The sequence below is a fragment of the Accipiter gentilis genome, chromosome 11, assembly GCF_929443795.1.
Source record: "Accipiter gentilis chromosome 11, bAccGen1.1, whole genome shotgun sequence".
NCBI classification, from domain to species: Eukaryota; Metazoa; Chordata; class Aves; order Accipitriformes; family Accipitridae; genus Astur; species Astur gentilis.
Genome location: NC_064890.1, coordinates 32,351,856 through 32,378,803, shown reverse-complemented (window position 1 = coordinate 32,378,803; position 26,948 = coordinate 32,351,856). Strand labels below are relative to the sequence as shown.

At 41.1% G+C, this 26,948-nt stretch overlaps 1 protein-coding gene across 1 annotated transcript in view; it reads right to left on the bottom strand.

The window, feature by feature from the left end:
- The window catches only part of CNTN1 (contactin 1), a 252,054-nt gene that overhangs the window by 150,156 nt on the left and 74,950 nt on the right, over nucleotides 1–26,948 (bottom strand). Inside the window, exon 2 of the mRNA XM_049814048.1 lies at nucleotides 25,265–25,310. The gene's annotated coding sequence lies outside the window, so the exon portion shown is untranslated. The remainder of the gene's footprint in view (nucleotides 1–25,264; nucleotides 25,311–26,948) is intronic.

Below are 26,948 nucleotides of genomic sequence, written 5' to 3'. Positions count from 1 at the left end.
ACAGACTACTCAATTTAGACATCTCAATCTGTCAACTGTATCCACCCTGCATGTGGTTTAACAGAGTATTTCTCTGGCACAGGGCAGGACACATGGTAATTTTGGGCAAAGGTACACTTCGACATCTCCTGCTCTCCCTATTCAAGCTATGTTTGGGATTCCATGAAGTCTTTGAGCAATTCCTTAAAGCTCATTTAATACGTAAACACCATGACACAAGTGCCATTTTGGACAATTCTATCCAGAATACGAATTGACCCAGAAAGAAACTAACTTCCTACATTTCGTGAAGAGCTAAAGGTAAATTACACACTGAATTCAGAGTTGATATTCCTATTTGAAATTTGAAATGGAAAACATCTCCGTGTGGATGTCATTGGTATTGCAATACATGAGTTGAATAAATATTTTGTGTAGAAAAAAACATTCTTAGAATTTGTATGTATTCTGATGGGTTCCTCAAAGGAAGACTAGAAGCTTTGGGGAATAAAGTCAGTCTTCCTTTCATCAGAGAACTTCATAAGAAGCACGAACAATAAGAAGAGAAACTGGTGCCACATTTTTTGGAAGATCACAAAGAAGAGTTTTACTATTTAGATGGGGAGGGTCTAGAAGCTGGGCGAATCAGTGCTTTGTTGAAGTTACTGGTGTCAGCAAACACAAATACGAGTGTTTGTTATAGGTGCATTTCAGTACCTTGAAGTACTGCCTATGTATTTCAATGCATCAGATATGTATCCCAAAGAAATCTGACAATCCATGTTGATAGAACATTAGCCTTCTCTGTGTATTTATTCGTATTTTTTTAGCATTCCCTGATTTGTCAGTGATGAAAAACATGTAAGGAAAATGCCCCGCTCTCCTTGCTTTATTAATCTGGTTCCACACTTATAATATAAATGATTCTATCAGGCATTCACATCCTTAGAAACTCCAGACCTTAGGAACCTTCTACCCAATTCAAAATGGGAAAGTGCTCATGGGTCTGGAAGGTTTTAAGATATGCCACACAGTGGACTGCCAGGTACTCGCAGTCACAGGGTCCCATTTCTAGCAGAGTATGTTCTGAGAGCACAAAGCCACTTAGTGCAGCCATTTCTTGTAGACGTTTTACAAATCTTCATTTCATTTCAGTAACTAGTTGTTCAAATCCCACTGTTTCCTGCACCTCTTTTGTTATTCTCCCTTACTGTAGTCTAACCCCAGCACTGGTTCATAGTATCATAGAATCATAAAATCATTTAGGTTGGAAAAGACCCTTAAGATCGAGTCCAACTGTTAACCCAACACTACCAAGTCCATCACTAAACCATGTCCCTAAGCACCACCTCTCATCATTAGCATCTTCCTCTTCTGCTCCTCTTCTTACACTGAGCAAAAGCTCTGTTCTTTCACAACAAATTAATTCTGTTCTCCGTCACGTTTTCTAGGTAGAAAACTCTTACTCTACCATTCATTTGTCACATCCGCAAGGACTGTCACCTCCTTCACTCCAGTTCTCAGATCCTCCTGTCTCTACTTCTCTTTCCACATGCCTATTTCTCCAACAGAAATCTGACAGAATAGCAACTTTTTTTTCTTCCTTCACTTTCCCTTCCTTTCCCTACCTCATCCTTGAGGCACAGAAAATGCTTGTGCTCAGTCCTGCTGTGTGTTCTACCCTCCTTAGAGCCACAGCCATCTCACAGTTTCATTATCTCCTTCAGAAACTCGCACTTCTCCATCGTGCCTGCTTTCATTCTCTTCCTATGCTCACCACTTTTTCCTTCCACAAAGAAAAAAAAACCCCTAGCATTTCCCTAGCCTCATTTGCACCTGCAGCCACCAATACATCTTCCTGCTTGCTTTTGACTCTATACAGCTTTAAAACTACTGCCCGAAGTTCCTCTCTTCCTTTCCTGCTGGCTTCTACCTTTTGCAGTCAAATGTAGCAGCTCTTGAAATCTCTAGCACTTGTAGTCATCCGGACCTGAGGAACTGGGCTCATTTTTCTTTCTTCGTGACATGGCAATAGTTTTTCAGGGCTAGGAGTTTTTACTTCTGACGTGTTGGCTTCCTTGACACAGTCTTATCCTGATCTCCCTAACTGTTGCTCTGGATGTTATTCAAAGGAACGACTTCATGCCTTCTTCTATGCTCTGTGGAGAATTATTTGTTCTTCTTTCCCCTTAAAACCTTCCTCTGGTACAAACTCGTCTATAAACACAGTGTCAGCTACCATCTCTTCTTTGGATACTACACCTCTACTCCAACACTAGCACACTCTTTTCAAATTCATATCTCAGCCAATGTTTCCGATAGTGTAAATTCAGCCATCAGCTTAAGCTCAACGTAGCCAAACCAGGGGTTTTGTTACCTGCCCCCAGAAAGTCAACCTGCCAGACCCTTCCTGAATCACTGCGTACAGGGGCACCACCTAGCCCACCATTTAAGACACCTGTCTGAATGTTATCTCCAACCCAGATCATCCTCAGGTTGTCAGATCCAGAACAAGTCTTGCAGAATCTTTCAGCACAATATTGCTCATCTTTTAATATGCACTTAATTAATAACCCTCGTCCAGATCCTCATCATCTCAGGACTAGATTGATACAAAATCTTGTCCTCTGGCCTGGACACGCACAGCACCTAATCAGAGTGCTGCTGCAAGGACCATCCTTCTGGTGCCTTACTCTGACTACGGGACCTCTCTCCTTGCATCCTTCCACTCCCTTCTTTGCTATCTCAAATACAAGCAGCTTCATGTTGCCTTCCATGGACTGCTCTCATTATTATTCTCACTTGGTACTTAACAGCCAACTTACAATTAGTCTGTAAATTATTTTTCATTAGCCCCTTGTTAAATTTTCAGTCAAGCACTTCTGTGCTTCCTCCCATTACACTTCATGCTTTGGAAGACCTCTCTGCAACACCTGCAAAGTCACTGCATTGCCCTCCTTCAAATCCTTTCTTAAATCTTATTTGCTATGATAATTACAAAAAAATTGACAGCATGTAGGCTGCTCAGGAAAGCTGAGACTACTATCTCTCCTCACAGCTGATTTTCTTTCACTGTTTCTTTGCAATTCCCCATCTGTCTTTGCCTTTTATGTTGTACTTCCACTCATAATTACTCGTGAGCAATTCTCATGGGGAGAGGGACACTTTTTATTTTGTTTGTTCAAAGGAGTCTCTGGTTGTTGACTGTGGCTTTTCAGCCTACAGTAATCAACAGTACCGGAGGACAGCGGAGACTGGGAATCTAACAGGGGTTGTCTAATAGAACCTGCGGAGGCAGGAGTAGAATTTGGGCTGGCCCACAGTTGCTACAGAGGCATACGAGGCTGAATGAAATCAAGGGTGCCAGTTCAGTCATTTAAGCTGAAAACGTGATTCTGTTCCTCTATGGACCACTTTGCTACCAATACTTAAACATGTTCCCCAACAAAACAACTGCTTGTTCTGCTTTACTGTTTAAGTCAGTGTTCTATCAAAGATACTAATTAATTATATGAAAATGCTTTCTTTAATCACTGCTCTGAAACAATCAAAATATTTAATACAATTATATAAATTGTGTGCCAATATAATTGTCCCTACTACATACGTTATGCTGTATTCTATTATATAGCACAGGTTTAAAGTACCATACTACGTATTATATAGTTATAAAATAAAATAATAGCCATTGTTACTATTACAATAGACCACACACTACTATATATATCTGCCATATTTCAGGTGCAAAACAGATCCCATATATACTGAGAAAACTGCCACTCTGTCTGTTCACGTATTCTATATGAAATCTAAGCCTTTCTTCTCCTTCAGTGGAGGTCCTCAACATGAGGCAGTTGTTACTCAAAACGTCATCCGACTTTCAAGAGCTAGCCACGTGTACAGAGCCGGAGAGAGTACTAGTTCCATGTTCTCTGAGGCCTTTGGTTTTAAACAGCAACAAAGGCTGTATCCAAGATAACGCACAAAACTTCCCTCCAAACGCTTTCCCACACTTGGAGTGATTTACTTCAAATCGCTGCTGCTCCAAAACTAGCATGACGTGCAGCATGACTTGCTGCAGTATACTCCTCTACAGACTGTCTGTAATACTGATGGGAAAATTCTGTTCACCAGGTCTTCTCTTCACCTGGTTTTCTGGTCACATCCTTCTCCTCGAGCCGACAGCCCAAGCCCACTACAGCACTGAACCTCTGCATACATTTTGAGCTCTCATGCTTAACAAAAAATCCGTTTGATACGATCTTTTTCTATATCCTCATTACTGCTGGTTTTGCACCCTACTGTGCGTGCTTCCTCGATGATGTTTCTGACCTCTGAGATTGATTTTTCTATCCATCATTGGTTAAGAACTCTCTTCATTCAGTTTATTGGTCCTCATTCATCATGCTAACAACCTACACCACTGGATAAGCAAAACGAGCTCTTATACTTGACCCAGTAGCAATTCCCTGTTGGGTTGCCTGGCTTTAAAGGCAGACCCTTCCAATATCCTCATCCAAAGACCCATAAAAATTCAGGGAACACCACAGGAATCAACTGAATTATACGTTTTGGTGAAAAGTGGAAAAAGCTGAACATCCCTTACCGTGAGCAGAAATTCAAAGGCCACTGCCTGTGCAGAGCATAGCAACAAGTTCAGGGCTGCCAGCTCTTTAAGTGTGCGTTCGAGCCAAGGAATGTTTCCAGTTCGCTGCAATGCTTTAACTACAAGCCATTTAGCGTACAAACGAGAGACAAACTGCTGCATCCAAAGATCTTGCTGGTGCTGCTCTGAAAAGGGTTGGGCAGGAGGGGGCCGCTGGGTGAGGGCAGGGGTGCAGGCAGCCGGGGGCCATGGGCAGCCCCTCACCCCGGGGGCACAAGCCCGTGGCCCCTGAAGAAGCAGCACGGGGCTGGGCTGATTGCAACCGGGGCAGCCGTGGAGCGGGATCGACGGCCAAAGCCATGGCAGTGGGGCAGGTCTGAGGTCCTGCCAAGATGGGAAGGTGGCAGGGCAGGGGCAGGGGCAGCAAGGTGCTTGGCAGACACAAGCACAGCTGAAACGCAGCTCAGGCAAGGTCCCAGATGTAAAAGCAGCTCCCAGAGGAAAGGGGGAGAAGGTTTCTCGCAGCTTTCCTACAAATCTGATCCCAGGCTATGCAGCTCCACCAGTTCCAAGTTGGGTTGAACACTGGGAGCTAACTGCTCGGAGCGGGAAGGAGCCGCACAGCCTGCTGGTACTCTCAGGATCCTGACATCTGCTATCAGCAGGAATGAAAAATGATGAGGTTTTCCAGGAAGACTTGCAAGGTGGGGGGGAAGCGATAAAAAGAAATACGCAAAAGAGATGTAAGGTTCGGTCTAAAGCTATGGGAACAGAAGCTATGGAAAGAGCGTGACACTGAAAAGACAACCAAAAATGTCAACGACATCAGCAGAACGGTGAGAGGAAGGCCACCGCTGAGGCAAGGACAAGCAGGGGAGCGCAAAACATAGGAGGTAGGTGTGATAAGACTGGGCGGAGGTGACCAACGGGAGAGACTCAATGGCAGCCTGGATGTAGCTCAATGGACTGAGAGCCAACAGGGTGGTCAAGGCTAAAGCGAGGAGCAAGAAGGATTCGAGGCAGCAGCACTGACCGTCACGCAGTTTATTTTCTTCTGCCTCCTGTTTTCAGGCCATCGCGGTGGTGATTTTTCCTGTCTGCAAAATGCTCTTGATATCCCCAGAGTGCAGCACATGTCAGAAGGGAGAGACTGAAATCACGGACGGTGCTGGCATGCCCACTCTGCCCTTCTGCCGGCTGCAGCGGGCTGCTCTGCCGAAGCGTACGCAGCCAGCTCCAGAAACCCGGGGAACAGCCTGGTCCTGATTCAGTAAGATCTTAGGGCCACAGGCAATAACCTAGTGCCCTGAAAAAGCGTTCAAGGTGCCAAACCACGAAGATACCAACTCACATTGCCTGCGGCAAATTAATACTCATAACAAAGTACACAACACTTAGAAGGGTTTATCTCCTGCTCACTTTGTATTCTGCACATTTAGATTTTTATCTGTTTTCTGCTCAGTCTGAAAACTGCTCAGAGAGGGCATATTGCGTAGCTGCTTTTCAGAGTGGACTGCTGTCCTTCCCATGGCACCGATGGAAGAAACGAGAGTGCCTTCACCCACAGCGACTCACTGAACGCTAGAAGAAATGTATCATTTGCTCACTTGATTTTACTCCCTTCCCTGCTAGCTCTGCATGTCACACTACACTTTTGAATGTGGAAAAATGTCAATGTGTTCCCTGATACGCAGCATGGGATAGCATTTGGCTGCATGCAAATCACAGGAAAACTGAGGTGGGAGGCCAGCATTTAATCTTCATCCTCGTGTCAAACATACTTGCCAGTCAGTACCACCCAGTGTTTTCAAATGCAGGTCAACTTAGATAAGTAGCTTGCCAGTAAAGAAGCAAAAGTGACATAAAATAAACAGAAAGCCTCCTACTTCCCTGCCACCAACAGCCTGCATTGTCGGTGACAATCATCCTCTGCTACTCACCACCGGCACACAGCCCTCTCTCCTCTTTGCCAGAGCATGGCTTTTGACTTTGTCATCTCCATTTGTTCACAGTTCTCCGAATCAACAGATGCTCCACCACACAACACACACCGTTAGTCCTATCTGACCGGAGAGAAAATAAACATAGAAATACAAATTGCAAAAGCGGTTCTTTTCAGCTTGTGAACAACTACGTTCCTCCAAATAAAAACTACCAGACATTCGGGTTCTTCCAGGAAGAATCCTCCCCTGCAGTAATATCCATCCCCAGGTCCAAGAGCAATCATGTTTTTAACCCTCTGCTCTCTCCTTAGAAATGTTCTGTGAGAAAGTATTAACGGCAAACACACAAATAATACAAGATGCACAGTGCTAAATATGCATCAGAGATTGCAGGGGGAAGAGCCTCACAGTCAATGGAAGTAGAAAACTCCGAGCTGTCAGTGAGAATTCAGTGGGACCTCAGTTAAATCTGCAAAATCCACCACTTCAGGAGAAAACCCCAAACTAAGCCAAACCAGGATTGTCAGTCCCTTCAAATTTGAAATGAGAAGAGCACTCTTTCCACTAACTCTTATTTTCTAATCTATACCCATGCAATCAGTTTGCATGGCTTTTAGGATTACTCCCTCCTCCCATAACTGTAATCTGCATAAACTTGTTGGTTTTTCATGTAATCTTTTTTTCAACAAAACGCAGATTTCACCAACATGTAGAGAACAGGATATTTCCATTGACTGATGCTGGAACCTGAATGAACAGACTAATGGCTAGAACTTCTCTGAAGAGGAGAGCAGTAGGCAGCACTTCATGAGAAACGCCATATATGATATGAGCTACAAAACATGAAGGGTTGCAAACATTGCACAGGGCATGCAAGCTGTTTTGCTTGCTTTTGGAAAAATAAAAACAATGTTACGAAACCCAAATTCCTATCTGGGACAAAAGATAGATGTCTTTGAGGAAGTAGGAGCTCAATTCCAAGTTCCAAAGTGAAATGTTGTCACGTAAGGAATATACTGCAGGAATATTGTCCTGGAATGAGTAAATACTAAGTATGTAAATAACAAACAAAGTAAACCTTTGAATGGGTGTCATCTATTTCTGAAAGAAAAATATTTTTGGTCAAATGACTGATGTCGCACAGTTTACCTGATTTTAGTAGTAGAAATCAGAACAAACAAAAAAAAACAAACAAAAGAATAAATCTAAATGAGATGATAGTATCATACATACATCTTATGTACACAGATGTAAATGTGCACCAACTTTTTAATACACAAAAATTAAGCTAACAGTTTCACAGATATATTAAAAAAAAAAAAAAAAAGACCTAAGCAATTTAATATAGCTTAAGTATTGCTAGTCATTGGCTAATTCTTTGTTCTGCCATGGTTCCAAGACCAAACTTTTTTTTTTTTAGGCAGATGATGGGATGGCTGAAGGACTGCAACATTCTCCCACTGCTTGTACAGACACACTACTTTGCTGCAGTGAGGATGGTCCTACGAAAAGTAATTAAAGAAAACTTCAAGAAAGCTCTTCTTTGAATTACTGAGGTCTGCAAATCTAACAGTAGCTCCTCCACAAAGATGGGAAATATGTTCCATAAAAACTATAAGACTAAATACTGTACCTTATGGGATACCTGAGCTAAACCACAGCAAAAAGTAGCAGTTGCAATACTGCCTTTTGATAGCTCTCCATCTAACTAGTCAGGTAAATAATTGAAAATTAATTGTTTGGGGCTCTGAGTTTATTTATAAAAGTTAACCTTCATTTATTTATTTATTTTACCATTGAAGTATTAACAGCCAACAGAGACTAGGTCTTTGACAGAAAAACGCAAAACGTGTTTCAAAGGAAGGGAAGCTGTGGTCAATAGCTTAACGGACGTCTACAGTAACCCACCGTAACGTCTCCGTGAGGGTAAGCAGCAACATTAATAAAAAGAACAATCTGTACCAAAATACCAAATATCCAAGCCTCCTAGTTATCCCAGGTGAAGATTTTCACTTCTAAGGAATATGAGAAGATATTATATGTTAGCTTAATTGTATGCTTGGGGGCTATAATTTCTAGGGTTTACAAAAAGTGATGGACTCTGTTCTGTACACAGAGCTTTTACTTGCAAGAGCAGTACAAGCTAAGAGTACTAACAAATAATGAATCTGTGATCAGATCCTGAAATACAATTGTAAAATACCATCTGTCACTTAAGATTTGACTAAATGTGACTGATACAGCCCACCTGTTCTGCAGCAGTTTCATCATATAGAAGTTTCACCAAATTTCACATAGAAAATATTTATCTGTTCAAGCATGAGGATGATGTAAAATAAGAGAACTGTGGGTATAAAACTATAAAAATAAAGAACAGAATTTATCCATTACAGAACAAGATATCAATGTATTTAGTGCTCTCTAAATAGGAAAGAATTAAGTAGATTAATCTTGAACTTAAGAGTGGAATTGGCCATATTCCACCTCTTCACCCTGTTTTCAGTGTACTTTCTGCCAAAAAGCATGTAAAAGGTTTTGCCCCTCTCAGATTGAGTAATGTCCTAAAATAACCTGACAACAAAGGAGGAGAGGAATCTTCCGGACAATTCAATTATGATCTTACCAGTGTATTTCCAGACTACTGATACATTATCACCTCTTAAAAAGCTGGCAATCTTTTGCGATAGGAGTACTGAATTTGCTAGATGTCTCTTACTGGAGTCTGCCTCTCATTTCCCAATAAAAACCAAAATTGTTGCTGTGCCGCAGAAAACATGAAACAGATTAGTGACATTTAAATAACCCATGCAAGCTTATAAACCGTGGTCAGGGTTTGAAAAATCTTTTTTTTTAACCTACAGGCTCCAATTCTGCTGTAGAGCTACGGGCAGTTTCTGTTACCTTCAGCAGGACCACAAGGTTGTTCAAGCATGAGAAATGTTTGTTTCTTAGTAATTAGTTATGTTTATCACAAAGACATACAAAGACATCTGCTATCTCCATAAGAACAAGCTGAGGTATCAATAAACGCCAGTGTTGCTTTAAAAGTATGACTTTAATTGTGGCTACCAAATGGGACACAAAAACAGTTGTCGCTGACACCTACCCAAGGCTGAATGGAAGAGGTGGATTTGCACCAGCAAGCAGTAAATAAAAAAAAAATGTAAAAAGGGCAGTAAAAAAAAAAAAAAAAAAAAAAAAGAAGGGCAGTGAGTATGCTGCTCTGACAAAAATCTGTGTAAGGGACACACTGCAGGAAGGACAAACACCGTCTATCAAACCCTGGCCCTATATACCTCTCTTGGCGACTGAGGTTTCACCATCTCCTCTATCTCCACCTCTAGTGCTTCAGTGATGTATGTGTACCTTGAAGGATAGTATAACATTTTCATTTGTATGTTTGCAGCTAAAACAGCGTGCACGGTATATTTTGTACAGGAGGGAGCGGGGTCAGCTGCCTGTGCTGCCCTGGCACACATAACCTGGGACTGCAAACCTTCAGAGGGAGGGAAAGAGCACGACTTCTCCGCAGGCTTTGCTCCCCAAGCCGAGTAAGCTCGGAGGATGCTCTCTGCCTTCCCACGGGAGTCTCTCTCCCGGGATGTCGCCCACCCAAAAGCAGCCTGCCATGCAGCGAGGGGTTAGTGGCTGGAGCAGGGCACAGCAAGCGGGGAGCCGGTCGCCCAAAGCAAGTGAGAATATCAGGGACTTCCCTGCGGCGAGGAGCAGATCTGCAGGCAACCCTCAGTGGTTACAAAACCAGGGGCGACTGGAGGGGACTGCGCACTGTTTGCTTCGCCCTGCTGGAGGAAACAGCCAGCTCTGCAAGGACACAGACGGACTGACTGCTTTTCAAAGCACTTTATTTTCAAGTGGTTTAGCTACAGCTTTTCCTATTTAATGAGAGACTTGTTCCAGTTTATTCATTTGTGTCCTAATGAAACCTACCTTACAAATCCTGTTTGGTGTATTTGAGTAGGTTGTCAGATGGGAAAAAGAGAAACCTCTGTTGCCTCTGCTCTCCAAACAAACACAAGCTTGTCACATAAACAGATTACAGAAAAAGCCTCGGACTCCTCAGTCCATCTTTTCGTTACCAAGGAATGCTTCTCAAGACATGAGTACGCTTGATGGCTTCCTTAGTTTGATATATAGTCTTATCCAAGAAAAGAAGCATGGAACTGGTATTAGAGGAAACCAATAAACAGTATCAAGTGTTCTGAGGTTGTTGGACTTGTCAGAAAGATGGCACAGAACAAGATTTTATTTGTCACGACAGGAAGACCGGAGAACAAAACCACCAGAGACAAAGTGGAGAAAATATATGGCTTCTATGACTCTCTCTGTAGTGCTACAAGGTGTCTGGAAAGTACTTAAACTGTTCTTTTTTAAAAGAATACTTTAGAAAACTGTCTAGACATACAGCGGTACAAATAGTTGGAACATTGCTCTGTGGTAGCCTATGCCCTTCAACCAAACCAGGTCACTCTCCTGGGTTTTCCTTTAAAAATTCAGACTCCTACCATTCTTAGGCAAAAAAATAAAAAAATAAAATCTTGTTGCATCTCCACCTTTCGTGGTTCTCTAGTGTCTTTACCAGAAATAGCAATAAACATCATATCAGTAGGCAAGAAAGTAAATAAAATGCATTAAGATTGCTAAGGCGCATTTATGAAATACTGGAACCGAGGCCCTAATTCCTGTATGCAGTTAGATTCACGGGGGAATTTATAAAGTAATACTATTCATTAATAATTATTGGTATAATTCCCTTATTATGATGATCAAGGAAGCTTTAAAACACTCATTTGAAAGAGGTAACAATCATCTGGGCCCTGATCCAGCAAAGCACTTAAAAATGTTAATTTTCATCATGAAAATATCCAAATGGATTTGAACAGGACTGACATGCTTAGATTAAGATAATCTTGGCTTTGTTAGGCCTATAATGGAAAAATCAAGCAGAAGCATTACAAAAGTAATCCATGAAATCCTGCCAGAACTTTGCCTAAATATTATACCATTATCATACATTCTCCAAGGTGCTACTTTCTTCTGGGAGACTACCAAGTAAACCAAAGAACTTTCATAAGAACTAATTTGGGGGAAAAAATCCATTGCGGACCCAAGCACGCTTAAAATCAATATATAACAAATAGCTAGATGATCACAACATCATATCTGGTATGTAAGGCCAAGATTCAGGTGTCTGACCTGAACCCAAACCCTGAACCAGGTCTTCCACATCTGATTTTGAAACACGTTTTCTTCTTTACTCGCATTCTTCAATAAGCCATTGCACAAGCTCCTTCAGAGACAAAGACCTGGGCTAGGTATCTGGGTGTTCAGTTGCAATTTGTGGAAGAAAAGGAAGAAACACAGGAGCACATTTTATTAAACATCTTGGTGATGTTTGCTTTTGGAGCGGGTAGGAGCTGATCACAGTAGTTATGGACAAAGTGCCAAGCCCCTGTAGCCTTTCTGGAAGGGACCCTGCCTGTATCCTTTTATTTCACCTGATGCAGAGAGGCTATCTCAGAAGCTCTGAGCTTGTCACAGCTTGTCAAGGCTCCCAAAAGCTACCTACCCATCTGCTTAAAAGAAGAAGTGCACCTCTTCAGAGTGCCCTATGGAAATTTGCTCTCTTTTGACCGAAGACTTTCTTCAGTACACTGAAAATTTAAAAAAACAATCGTGGTATTCAGCCTGAAATGTAGACAAGGATTTTTGGCAGCATGTATCTTCCTTTTTTTTAACACCAACTGCATGAAAACGGTGGTGGTCAAGGAAGAGTGTCTTTGAATTTCTGTAATATAATTTAAGCTGGATTTAACTGCAGCAGAATGAATTCTGAAGAACCCAAATAAATTGACCTTCAGCAGTTTTTGAGAGCAACATGAATCATTTGCTGTCTTTATTCTACAACACCTGATCATGCTCTACTTTAACTTTTTTATTTTTGCTCTTATTTCAGACCAATATTATTCTCTGTGTGTATATTTAAAGTATTTCATTTAATGTATAGAGTCCAATAAATTCATCACCAGTATCTTGTAATAAAACTTCTACCTATGCCTCTTGGCTGTCACTTGCCCTATACTAGACAGAGATTTCTCCTAAATGAATTCAGCACAATGAGGAATGAAACATAAGGTGTGATTTTATGTGAAACTCCTCATTTCAAATGCTCTGCCCACATTCCAGACACTTTTGTAATGTAACCTACCAAATTCTTAGTGTGGGTTTCTACTTCTCCGCTAACGTTAGGTTCTACTCCACTGTACGCAACATTCGGGGCATCAGCCATTTCCCATCTCTCCCTCCGCTGCCCATTTATATACCACACATTTTTAGTTAGCCTTCACGACTACCTTTATGCTTAGATTATTAGCGTTCCTAAAGTAATGTCAATGGGTTTCAACATTACATACTTAAAACTTTTAATCTCAAATCCTACCACCTCCCTCTGCCTACATGGAGCACGCAAAACCACCAGAATAAAAGGACATCATATGAATATGTCAAAAAACTAGGAAAGATGTAAAGGCCATTTTATCATTTACATGTTGCATGACATTTCAACTCTATTAAATATAGCTCAGCACCAGAAAATACAATTGCAAATATCATTAAGTGTATTAAAACAAATTATATTTGAGTTACTGAAAAGACAGTGCACTGCTGGTGGAACATAAATGGATTGCCTGAGTTATTCGGGCTGAAGGTTAATCCTAGAGGTTTCAGAAACCCAACGAAATAAAAAGCAAAAAGTCCCCACACCGCTGAAGAACATTTCATTATTTGTAAGCACTTCTACGTAGCTCCCCAAATTGAGGCAAATGCTTTACAAAGAAAAATAGGGTGACAGTCTAGATTAGAAAGTTTATCTATATGCCACGTGGTGCAGGATCGTGTGGAGATACTCCGCTAGCTCTGGAAGCAGCAGAGCTACACCCGGAATCCTGAGAGAGAGCAGTACCCGATGTGGTCGCTGCGCCACAACTACACCAACAGTCCTCCCCGCATCTGCACTGGTGGCACGAACGTACCAGGCACCTCTGACATGCCGTAGCATTGCGTAGGCTGGCTTGGCTGAACAGAGTGGGATAGCAAGAATGGAGCACAAAACGGATGCTATGGAAGACAAGCGTTGCAGCAATGAGATGAGATGTAGGATTTTCCATATTTCATGACCGTGTTGACATTATATGCCACATTCCAGCCGTGCCCTGATCTGAGACCTGAACGATAACTCCTCTTTACTACCTTTTCTTCTCCCTCTCTCCTCTGAAGGTGCACCAGTTTCCTTTCAAATGAAGGCTGGAAAGAAGCTGTGTTGTCTTTAAGGAGATCCCCCCACATAAACAGCTAGCAGACGAGGGCTGTTGGAGTGCGTACGTACCCCAAGATCAGGATTTTGGGGTGTTCCACAGATGACACGCCTGCTGCAGGCAACCAGAACTTACCTTCTCTACGTGATATTGTATTTAAGAGCAGCAAGTAGGAGACTAAAGAGAAAAATGTTTGGATTTTCTTAGCGAACACCTTTGTCCTCAACCTTTTCTAAGCTTACGACCTTGAACACAAAGAAATGTATCCCTCTTATCCCCTCTCAGCAAATAATCATTGACTGTTCTTTGGAATTTAATTAACCTCTCTAGATATAATACAGTGTGGTGATGACATCAATATATTATTAAGTAGAATATGCTTCCTTTTATTAATTTTAAATTACTTGGAAAATAATTCTATTACTATGTCACTTCTTTTTTAATTATTTGAAAGATTAAGTGGAACTTTATACACAGTTGGTCAACTTCTGTTGACCATATGGTAGTTCTCCCGTTTACCTTCCTTGGAAGTACTTCATCTGCAAAATGAACAGTCCTAATCAACTAATTACTTTCTAAAATAATTAAGCCCGTGTGTCAAAACATTTCTCTAACACGTCTATCTGTTCATATTTTCGAAGGTATTGTCTGACCTGTTCCATACTTTATAGGACTCAAACGTTTACTTCTAATTGTATATTGAACAAATGTTTTTCCTGAGTTGTCTAACATGATCTCGAGCTCTCTGCAATGATTGCTACTGAAAGAAAGCAACACAGACTCCTATTAAAATTAATCTTCCCAGTGTATCTTTCCTTCCACTTGATAATGCTCAAATTTGACTGCCCTCACGCTGCCAAATCATTTACCTTTGATTTTGCTCCTGGGCTGTCGTCTTTGCTCTGTTTCTTCACATTTCATTCAAAGTATTCCTATTTTTATTAAAGCTAATTCCTGTTTAGCTGCAATACCAGTTTTTCTGTGTCCTGCACCTTACTGCAAGCCATCTGTTGAGCTGTCTGGCACACCGGTGACTCAAGGAGGACAAGAGCAGGGCAGTGGCAGTCCTGCCTCCCCACACTGGGAACCTCTATCTCCGCCTGCCTGTCAGAAGCCAAATTTAACAATCTACAGCACTCTGAAAGGCCGTTTTGTTCACTCAGCCTGCAGAAGGTGCATTATTTGATTTTTGTTTTCCACTTTTCTTTGTTCTGGTTAGCTTGATGCCCAAGGCCATTAAAGGTTTTATAAAAGCAAGACTTCTGAACTAATTGTATGCTTTTTTTTCTTTTTTAGAAATTACTTATAGTACTCAAATCCTTTTGTCGCAGTACAGTAAGTATATTGGTATTAATGAAAATAAGAACATAAATTACTAGCTCTCAGAATAATACCAATAGCTAAGTATTCAAATTCACTGTGACTCCATACTGAAATCTGATTTTTTTTAAATGGTCTTCTGGAGTGACACGCTTACCATATTTCAGTGAGCACTAATACTAATCTGTTCAAAGACCAGAGAAAAAGATTTCTGAAGCTGCAAGTCAGACTAGTGCCAGAGAACAAAACCCCAAAATGGTTCATAGCTAATAATTCTAAAGATAAAGTATGAAGCAAAATAGCTTTAGGTGCATTAAGCATAGTGTACAAAGACTCTCAATTTCTCACTCATGTCAGAGGCATCTTATCTCTAAAACTGCCTATTTGGTGAATTCCATAACTACATTACTTGAAAACTGAAATATGAATGGTGAAATGAAAAAAAAAAATAATGTAATGAGTTGTTCTGCAACCAACAGATGTAGTGAAACACGATTTCCTACAGACTTGAGTCCTACTTCTCTCACACCCCTAAACCAAAATAATTTCAGCTTCTCTCCCACCACATGTACTTCCTGACATCTCTTCTGGGCGGGAGACAGCACCTGCTGTGCTTAGCCTGGAGGTATGGATATGTTGATTGCTGCCAAGGAGAATATAGAACAGCTTTCCACTCAGTAGGGCACTGATTTGGGTTTTTCCTCTTTACTGAGCCACGGCCATCGTGAAACTTGGAAGAACTTAATTATCTTCAAGACTCGCAGAAGACTTCCCTCCCATTTTGCGGGAGCTAGATCAGCAGTTCAAAACCTGATACAGAGGACTGACAGACTGAAAGTGATTGCACAATCCTCATTTCCTTAGCAAGCAGTAAAATGTTACATCAAATTAAAGCTCCATTACATTAGTGGTGCTGGCAACACAAGCTCTGTGAAAATTTCAGCAGCTTATTAAATTTATTGAGGTAGGCAACACAAATGGCTGGCACAATATAATTAAGAATATATTAAAAGGGTATTTTTAAATGTGTATTTTTATATATATATTTTTTATATATATATTGTGTATATGTGTATGTAACTATATAAAGTGTGAAGCAAAACCCCAATAGTCTTTGAATTGCATTGATGATTTTTTATTTTTTTTTTTTAAACTGTAGGCACTCATCAAAATAGAGACCAACCTAAACAGGTGATGAGATACTTTGATCCTCGCACACCTCCAAGGCTCGGCAGTTTGAGTACGAACTGACAGCGGTCGGTACCACAGCTACATCTGAACGCAGCCCCAGGGCTCTGCCCAAACCAGGCAGAGCGAGGAGCTGGAGCGGTTCACGAGCCAGCTGCAAGAGCCATTGCATTAGCTACTCCGTAATGAGTCTCTTCAGGGGTCTTACTTCTTTCTTAAATTTGTATCATGAATATAAACAAGCTTTAGTTTTACTCTGTAGCAAAAGCAAAGGCCAAAGAGGATTCCCGTCTCACCCACCCTCCCACTGTCTCCTCCATGCCTTCCCCAAGGGTGGACTGGCTTTGACCTGAATCGCAAGTCTCTGAAATTCTGCTCTTTAAGACCCAGAGTTGCTCGAATATTTTTCTTCCCAAAACCCACATGACTGTTTATTCCTTTCTTTGCTATACCCCTGAGGAGTAACTAGTCCAGGGTTTGGGTTGAGCGCTCTGGATGGACAACTCTCCTCGTTTGCTTCACTTGGCTTCCAGTGATGGAAAACCTCCGAAAAGCCCTCTGACACCCTTCTGGTCTTTGCGCTCCTGGTGGGGAATTGCCACACTCCCCCCAGCCCCGCTCCGAGAGGCGTCATCCAGAGCTGAGCTGCTTGTTTTACCCGTAAAGTCATCCACAGCGTGATTGCTCCTGTCACAATTTCCCAGATGCAGTTTGGCTATTACATGCAAATCCCTCTTATGAAATGAATATACAAAGCTAAATGAAAGCCTCCTGTCAAAACAGGTTGTGATAGAGATGCTGCTCACAGAACCGACACAGGCGTATTCCCAGCCTGCACAAACATCACTCACTTTGAAAAGTACGGTTTTCCGTCGTTCTCTAGAATGGGGGGAAAAAAGAGCTCAGAAATAGACAGGTTGCATCCCACACCTTAAATATGATCCTCAAAATAATTTTTGTGAGAATGGGTTGTCAGGAGGGATGACAAATAAAGCTGAATCTCCTTAACCACCATAAAACAAAAACAAATAAAGCTGAATCTCCTTAACCACCATAAAACAAAACGCACACCCTTGTTGCCGTTTTTTACTACTTTTTAATTTTAAGATTAAATTCTTTATTAACTCCCATGCGTGTTGTGGCTATAGGAGAATATTTTCATTTAGAAGAATATTTTCATCTTCAAGCTCTGTCATGAAACAGAAGCAGGAACATTTTCAAGATGCAATCTGGTCTGTGGCCTTAAAGCAGAGTGCTGGCATCTGCTGCCATTTTCTCTTTTCCCTGTGCTGACCTGGTAGAGAGATGGGGTAGCTGGTGGGCTTGGCACCATCAGTGCTTCACGCCCGTGACTTTTTACACAGGAAAATTACTCACTGCGTACAGGATTACTGCATTAAGGCTTTTTTTTTTTTTTTTTTTGGTAGGTTTATGAACAGGCTGGTAGGAACCCATAAAAACTGTAAGGGGCAGATGTGGTGAAAGAGCTCGTACCTTAAGTCTTCTTTGCCTTCTTTAGGCAAGCCCAAGAGAATAACTGCTAGCGGGAGGGACAAGAAAGATCCTGCCTAAAATCCTGTTTCTAATGTCAGGTTAATGAGCACTGGATTTCAGTGGAAGCAATTACTCCAGAAGGAAGGAAAGAGTAAGAGAGAGAAAAATGAGCTAATATAGAAAGGAGGGGAACAAAACAAAAAATCACAACAGAAAAACAGAGGCAGGAAACGCTTGTACCATCCAGATCAGTCTGTATCCCACAGCAGGATACATACATCACCTTGCACAATTTCATGCTTTGAATATCTACTTTTGACAGAGCTCTAGAAATAAATTCAAGTTTCAAACTGAAGTTACCTCTAGTAAAAACAAGCAGTCCCTGCAGGCCACACCCCCCTCCATGCTTCTGCACAGAAAAGACCACTTCTGACAACATTTCTTTGGCCAAGCAAATTTCCTGTGCCACTACCCAGATGAAAAATGAGTCCAGCTCTCCAGAAATGCTCTGCAGTTAGGAGTGTCTGGTGATGGCAGACTCAAATCTGTCAAGAACATCAGATGATCCAGCTAACAGAAGTCTAACCTACAGCTGTGGAAGCCACCCTTCTGACCCATTAACCAGCCCATAGGTGATCTCCTGGGAGAACAAACAGCCAACCTGGCTGCTGCCAAAAGACTCCCTGCTTTCCAGTCAGCTGCCAAGACAGTTCTTCTCACCAGGAGAACAGCGCAGAGTAGACGGCAGATGGCCTCTCTCCTGTCCACCCCTGATGCACATCCAGAGGCTGAACTCATAACACCATTATTCAAACTAATATTAGATTTTTCTGTGTTACTTCAGCAGCAGCGCAGTGATTCCTAATCTAATTTGCGGAAGTAATCACTAAAATCATAATGTTGTTTTGGCATTTGCAATGCTCTTCTCTTAAAGGGAGATGCTAGTGAAACTTTCAAAGGTTAGAACAGTAGCCAACACACACGGCGTATTAGCCAAATACTTTACAGGAGATTATTGAGAATCTCTGAAGCTTACTCTGGACAGGGGGGGAAAAAAAAAAAAAAAAAAAAAAAAAAAAAAAAAAAAAATCACTAAAACTACTCTATCCACTAGAGTAACTAAAACACGTATCATCCAGAAGAGACCAGTACAATTAAAATATACCTTGCTCGTGTATATGCATGAATGTATGTGTGTATAGACATGTCAATGTATGCAGATGACAGAAAAAGAGAGATAAGGAACAGTTAGCAACACTGCTGTTTAAATTACCATAATTCAGGATTAGCAGAGCATGTATAACTCAGCAACTTGTTAGACCCCCATCTGCAAAATCAGGTAGGCGCTAGTGAATCATTTGTAATTCATATTTGGATCAAATTTTTATCCAGCTCTCAGTTACAAAGCAATATGTTTCTGCTATCCTTTTTCAATTTTAGAATGGTATTATTTTAAAGAATTAGCATGAAATTTTATCATAAAATGGAGTGCTGTATCCCAAAAAGCTCTGAAGCAAACTCAGCAAGTACCAGGAAACCAGCTGAACATGCACTTCTAATGTGAAGTTTTAGCCATCCCTGAAGCGATAAGCAGGAGAATTATACACTAATACATAATTATCCTTAGAATTAATATGTAAGTTATGCTTTTATATTTGGTATAATTAGGACTGGTACATGATGTTAGCAAAGTCATTACTAGTATTCCGCATTTAGTCCTTGAATCAACACCTCAAAAGGATGTTTAAGACAAAAGAAAAATTTCTAGAGAAGTTATACAGTCACATTTGTGAAACTTGCCTCAGGCAAGACCTAAACAACTTCAGCCTATCTGGTTTATCCAAAAGAAAGCTAAGATGAAATAGCACATTCCACAAATACCAGCAGACAATAACAGATTTCATACTATATTTTAATGTTTATTTTACTTTAGTTTTAAATATATTTTAACACAGGGTGGGATTCATCCAGCCTATCATTAAAAAAGTCTGTAATGTAAATATTAATCTGATCTCTTCATCTGAAGTCCCTTTAAAGTTAATGAGCATTTCTAATAGTGCGACTATCAACGACTGGAACATCTTGCTGAGACATCTTTAAAAAAAAACCACGCAGTTCAAATTAATGTCTATATTGGGCAAAGGTTCTGTGGTTTGCATTGTCGAGAGATTGCTTTTGTGTCTTAAAATCTATGAATAACTACTGCTTTGCATGATTCTTGGACGCTCCAGTAAGCAATTTTTTGCAGAGTTAGTCTGTTTTTAATGAAAAACATATGCTGTTCTTGATGCAAGGTGAAAAGCCACATATCCAAGATGTCAAGAGTCCTGCAAGGCTATTTGGTATACTCTCTTTTCATCCATATGAATCTCTTCGTATTTACTTGTGGAAGCCAGCAACATGTAAAATAACTGCCTTAATATCTTGCCTTGATTCAAATAGCTTTCAACACACTTGCAACGTACGTGCCTGACACAGACCCTTCCTTCCTCAAGAAGAAGAGGCAATACCCGTGACTGGAGCCCAGCACCAATACCAGCAGTTGGCTAAACAAACTTCTGGAAAATCCTCCTCCCGCTGGTCCTGCCTAGGGAGAGCAGAGCGCTGACATGTGAACAAGGGAAACGATCTGAGCATCTGCAAGGGTTCCACTCCTGACCTACAATGAATTGTGTTGTTTATGCAACAAGTAGTTCTGAGCAAAATATGAGCTTAATTTCCCTTCACAAATGAAGGGCTATGGGTTATTTGCAGTCTCTGTCACTCCAGTTACTGTATTTTCTCCAAGGCTAGTGGCTTTCGTGACCCAGTCTGGCAAAGACTTCTCTGCACACCCCCAGTTAGGAAATGTCTATGCTTGACCCTCAGTATTTGGTGCTGATTTGATAATGATTCTATTCAATGCTTTGCAATAGCTACATATATGCTTCAATATTGTCCCTAACAAAGTCAAAGGGTTTTACTGCCAGTGGCGGTGGCACTCGGGAAGTGCCTTTCGGTAGCATGCCAGTCACATTTTAACACCAAGGGGGGGTGTGACACTACTGAGGCACGTTGAGAAACTGCAGCGGTAACCACATTAAAACATGTACGTGGCTGCAAACACAAGCTTTAAAAAAAAAAAAAAAAAAAGATTAACTGCTGAAGGCACTCAGTGCTACCTACTTCACGGTAAAACGCGTTGAATATAGAAATACACTTGAATCAGGCGATCTTAGTTGGACATACCTTGTCTTTTCAGTCCCTATTATGTCAACCACCACAGGAAATTATAACCTTGAACAAAATTTTCTGAACAGAAAAATGGCAAGATAAATTACCTGGGCTGCCACAATGTATCAGTTTATCAATCAATAACACTGTCTCTGCAAATTTGCAGCAGTTTTAATAGATACATACTACTGTGCATAGTGCTATTGTCTGAAAAAAAATCTGTTGGTTTTCTTTTATAAACAAAAATCTCAAAAGCACAATTAACTACACTGTCGGGAAAGCTGGTGCATATCCAAAACAGCTGACAGGTGAAGACCTTTCATGAAGAAGACAATGCTATACATTTACATTTCTGCCAGTTACACTGGCTTCTCCGTGAAGAGGAGCAGACCATTCCAACAATACAGCTCAAGGATAAGAATGTGGAGCAGCAGGAGCCGAGGCAGTTGAGTAATTCATCTCCTTGAGAGGAGTAAGACACGATTGCACTCTCTGTACTGGCTGGCACAAACTCTTCAACAACAATCTACTATGTGGAAAACAGACTGGCCTTTGTACTTTGTTTATGCCTTTACCAAGAGCATCCCTCTTAAAATAGTTCAGTAATTCAAAAATAATGCCTCCAATATAAAAGGTAGCTGCGTAGTTATAGAAATTAATGTATGATAAGCAGAATAAGAATCCTGTGAATCCTACGAAGGCCTTTCCAGGAAAACGTTGATTTGAACTGTTTCTGCTCCTTCGAACATATTCCAATCGAATTCCACAAGATTGTTGAGAAGTATTTAGTCTGAAGCCACAGTCACATCCAAACACAGATATAACTCTTCCATACTCTGGGGCATTGCAATGCTTAATTTTAACGAGAAGAGACTGCATCGCATCACCAAAATACATCTATATACGGAAAGCATTACTGTTGAATATGGATATTTAATTAGCTTACAGCATACTTGAAGGAGCTTTGTTAGACGAGATGCTACAGCTTACGCAGTAATAACACAACGCCATACCCTTACTCTTGCTGAATACCTGCGGAATGATGTACTTGCCTCTCGACTTTCTCTTCAAACAGATGAGAGTCATTGTGCTTGGTCGTATCGCAGAATCCCGTCTCCGAGTCAGACGGTGGCAGAGGCACACAACGGGCACCTCGTGCCCCTTACCTGCAGCCAAACGCCGTCCTTCTCCGCGATGAGCCCTACCAGAGAGCGCTCCTCTGCTGCAGCTCAGCACGGCTCAGCATCTCTCCCAGTCCTGAACCAGACACCAACGACTGGCAGATCCTACACGAGGCTGTCTAATCCCCTAAGGTCAGAGTAAAAGGGAGGCTGGAATGTCGCGTTACAGCTGCGCTGCCCTCCCCCCGGCCTCTCTGTCATTTTACATGACAGGCACTGTCGAAAGACGGTGATCAGAGCTATACGCTTAGCACGTGGCCTGCTCCCTCTCCGCATCCCAGGAGCTCAGGAGAGAGCCGTGCAGGAGACGGGCGGCTTATCCCCGGGGAAAAGTACTGGATGGGGAATTGCACAGAAGGCGTTACACCTGACCTGCAGGCTTGCTGCAGCTGCACAGACCCACAGCACTACCTGATGGTCTGACGGGCGGGCGTCCTGTCCCCGCAGGAGAACCCAGCAACGTTAACTGCCACGGCAGTCTCCTGCTCCTCCGAAAGCACCTTTGTCCTTCATTTTGCCTTTTTTTCAGCCAAAGAATAAAAGTACCATTCATCTTTACTGATGGCAGTTATAAACTGGAAACAGCAGGAGGTTGTGGCCGTTTTGAATGAAGACAAAAAGCATCGGGTATATCCGGCTGCTGCTGGGATCTCGAACTTAGCGGTACAGAACAATAAGCAGGGGAATGGTCGTCCTTTAATAACAGAGTAACAGCATGTGCCACGCCACTTATGAGCTTATTGGTAAGGAAAGCATGATGACATCTACGTGGAAAATTGAGCATGAGGAACAGGGCAACAAAGGTGGATAAAATCTTTCTCAAAACAGAAAAGGTGCGTGAGAGTGATTTGATGGACCTCATCTCGGATACAAATGAAAGATCTGTCTCATGAACACTTGTCCCATGGAAAAAAAAAAGATATAATAAGGTGCATTTATAAGCGCAGAGGACAGAACCGCTATGAAAATCTGCTTGCAGCAGTATGCAGTGCTACAGGTTGGAGAAGCACGCTCTCCTCCTGCGGCACCACGCAAGGCCAGCTATTAGCTCCATCAGATCTGGCTGATAAGAAGCTCCACTTATACCTGTAAATCAAAATAAGAGCCTAAGCACAGTTTCTATAAGGACCAGAACTATTACAGTCTGGTATGATGCTAAGCACAGTGCAATAGTATCCTGTACTCAGGAAGGTGTAAGTGAGCTTTATCTCATACTTGTCATCCAAATGGAAATACACCCACTGACTTCCAGAAACTCTGATCAGGCAACTGGAATCACGAATAACTACTAATAAGCTGCACTTATGTCTTTGTTAGTGTAGAAATCAGCTTTCTAGAACGTAAAGGAAACCAGCTGAACAGAAGAGTTAGCTCTCTGCAGAGATTATGTGATAAATCAAGGTCCAAAGACTGAAGTTATGCCTACGACGCATGCCATTTCACTAGCATTGAGCAATATAGTGTACAAAAAGTCACGTCATTGTAACCTGGAAACAAGCAAAACAGCCAGATAAATACTGGACTCTGCAAGAATGAATTAAACAGTAAAAATGGAGATCTTGGGCTATTTTTCAGACAGGTTAGATAACAATGACTACAGAATTAAGTCTGTTCTACATTAATTTGTTCATTAAATTAAAATTAACTGTAGCAGTATGTAAAATAGAAATACAAGGAGGTATTTCACAAAAAAACCCCAACCACTGCATATGAAAGATTACCGTTATTTGCTTACGTTGCACAGATCCCTTGGGTTCAGTACTACACAAACATTCGACAAAACAGTTTGTCAATATAGGTCAAAGACACCAAGGTTCAGACTCCCAGAAGGATTTGGGCTAGAGGAAGGTACCTACAGGATTCACTATAACGCTACTCTGAGGTGGTGCTTTCCTTGTCCAGCAGCAGAAAATTAATGACATTATAGAAGGTAAAAGACACAGAATTCAAACGTATCAATACCAAATAACTTTAAGCCAAAGACCCATGTTTTGCCATTAGGAGCCATGACTTCCTCTGGTCCTGTTCTACAACAGAATAGTGGATTTCTCTTCAAGCATTTAAAACTATATACTGAAAACTGTTTCCAAAATTGTATTAAAACGTCTCATTTATGTTCTCACTTGAATGATAGTCTTAGGAATATACATTGACTTAATGCAATCTTTAAGTGATCTTTGGGGGGGAGGGGGGGAACCATGCTTGCATACCCCTAATGAAAATCTAAGCGTACTCCTTCCTATAGGCAGCTAGATGGATTAAAAAATCACTATTCCCAGCTGAACTGCCACTGTTATTTCAACTGTCCATCCAACCAGACTAACTTAATCAGAGGCACATAATGTTGCTTACTGCAGCGTAAGATGACTTTATAGGTAGCCCAAAGTTAGTCCACCTTCGTATAGTGAATATAGTCATCGCTGAGCTATGGGCTTCCTGTTGCCCAGCAATACGTATATACAGAACCAAGTCAGGAAACCTGATCACAGGGTACCACCTTGCAAGTTTCAAACACATATACATTTTAGAACCCAGTAGGTCATTTCTGAATAGTCAATGAAAATACAGATCAGGTCCTAATGCTTGTGTATTACACATATAAAAAGCTTATTTAGTGTGGCTTTCATGGCAGATACAGTCTCAGAAGTACAGACTACTCCAACCTTTAAATAGGAACTGACGGATATACATACCAAATATCAATTCAAACCAGAGAAGTATTTGAATCAGAAAACCTTGCTAGTGGACCCAATGCTAAAATGTTGTATTTCAATATAACTACCATTTAAAAACTAATCACACTGATGAGGTCAAAAGCACAACACCGCTTCTGTGCATTAGTTCAGCATACATTTCTGAATTAACAATGTTTTTATGACTTTTTCCATTGCTCTGGGACTAATTACTTGCTACTAAGAAGCTCGTATCTTTCACTTCATTACTTAAACATGGTAATAAATAAGTATTTTGAAACTGGATGTAAGAACTGAAAAAAGAAAAGTCACCAACCTCTAATAAGGTGGACTCTGTTTCAATGCAGATCCAGAGACAGTATCTAGAATTGAATAAAGACAGGGTTCAGTTGTTTGCTCAACTCTCAATTTTTCAATTGCCAGTTCTGTTACAATGTCTTATGCATACTTTCATAACATTCTCTTACAATCAGCTTCTCCCAGATGTTTTCTGCAATTCATAAACATGTGGGTTTCCAGTTAGTCACTGTCTTGCATAAAGATAAGACATATTAATAGAATCCGACCAAAATTAAACTTTAAAAGCAAAGTGAGCTTGTGTGGTTTTATTTTTCCCTGATTACTCGATATACAAGCTATTATAGACTGCCTTTAAAAATAAGCTTGGGTGCGTGTTTAGCTGTTTTTAAAGTCATTAATACCTTATCAGAAAAACTTGATCATAGAGCTCTCTCCTGCAGTAAATTACACTGAGATGTCTGCTCAGATACATGATGGTACACCATCATCAAACTCCTGCTTTCTCTAACACATGTCATTTTTCCACTTAGAGTATCTCTTCTGATCCCTCCTTGTATTTGTCTCCATCCAGCAAATTTTGGCTTGCCTTTCCAGAAAGATTCAAATATCTTTACTCAACTTCAGCTTTGATTTCTTCTTCCCAAACCTTCTCTGATTCACAGCTGTAGATACTGTCAAACTACATCCACATCTCCATTTCCTCTCTTAGCAGTTCGGGTGTAATATCCACTATACATCTGGATCAGTGGATCCAAGATAGGAACTACGCTACACTGGCACTACTTGCAATTTTTCAAACGCTTCCAAGATCTTGTGCAACCAAAACACATCATATAATACAAGGTACTCACTTCAGAAGTTGGCTACGTAAACTAACATATTTCCAGCTCATTCCCCTGCCTATTATTTCCTTTTCTAACTGTAGTTCATCCCTATTATAGGAAGGATTTTTAAGTTGTGTTAATAGCCACATGGACAATAATTTAAGTATGTAAATGTGAGGTAAACGTAAATGTATGTAAATGTAAGGAATTTTTTAGATATACAAGGTCCAATTGCTAGTTCCATGGGTGACATAAAAGACCCAAGCACTCTGGCTCCAAAGCTATACTACTTTGTAGGTAGCTTAGTGAAGGTGTGCTCAATACTCCGTTTCTCTTGTGCTCCGATTTACTGCAATGCAAAATCAGATCTGCCCTTCAGTGGTTTGATGACCGTTTACAAGATTGGAATCGTAATAATTTCTCATAAGGCTTCATTAAGTTGTGTAATTCTACTTCTTTCCACACACTGCATGTCTATGAGAAGAGACGCAACTTTCTCCTGGCACCTTATCTCTAGAAGTTTAACGTCAGGGTCTTTTCACTGTGCTGAGAGGAGAAAGAAGATGCCAACTGCACCTCCAGGCTCACCCCTTCTCCCTCTTATAAAGTAACTAAATGCACATGTTAAGACATTGCTGTTTAATCCTTCTACTGCTGCTGACCTGGACAGAATATCAGAATATTCCCCATCTAAAAAGAACATTTCTAATACTTCTACCTCCTTGTAAACTTCCGGAGAGCCTGTGGACAAAAGTAATCTGAACACATACACAAAAGGACTTATTTTGTCAAGCCTAAATTTTAGTCTCCATTCACTCCCCTGCTGAGTACGTATTTGCATGGTCATAAGTCCTAGTAACTCTGAAAACTGGTTTT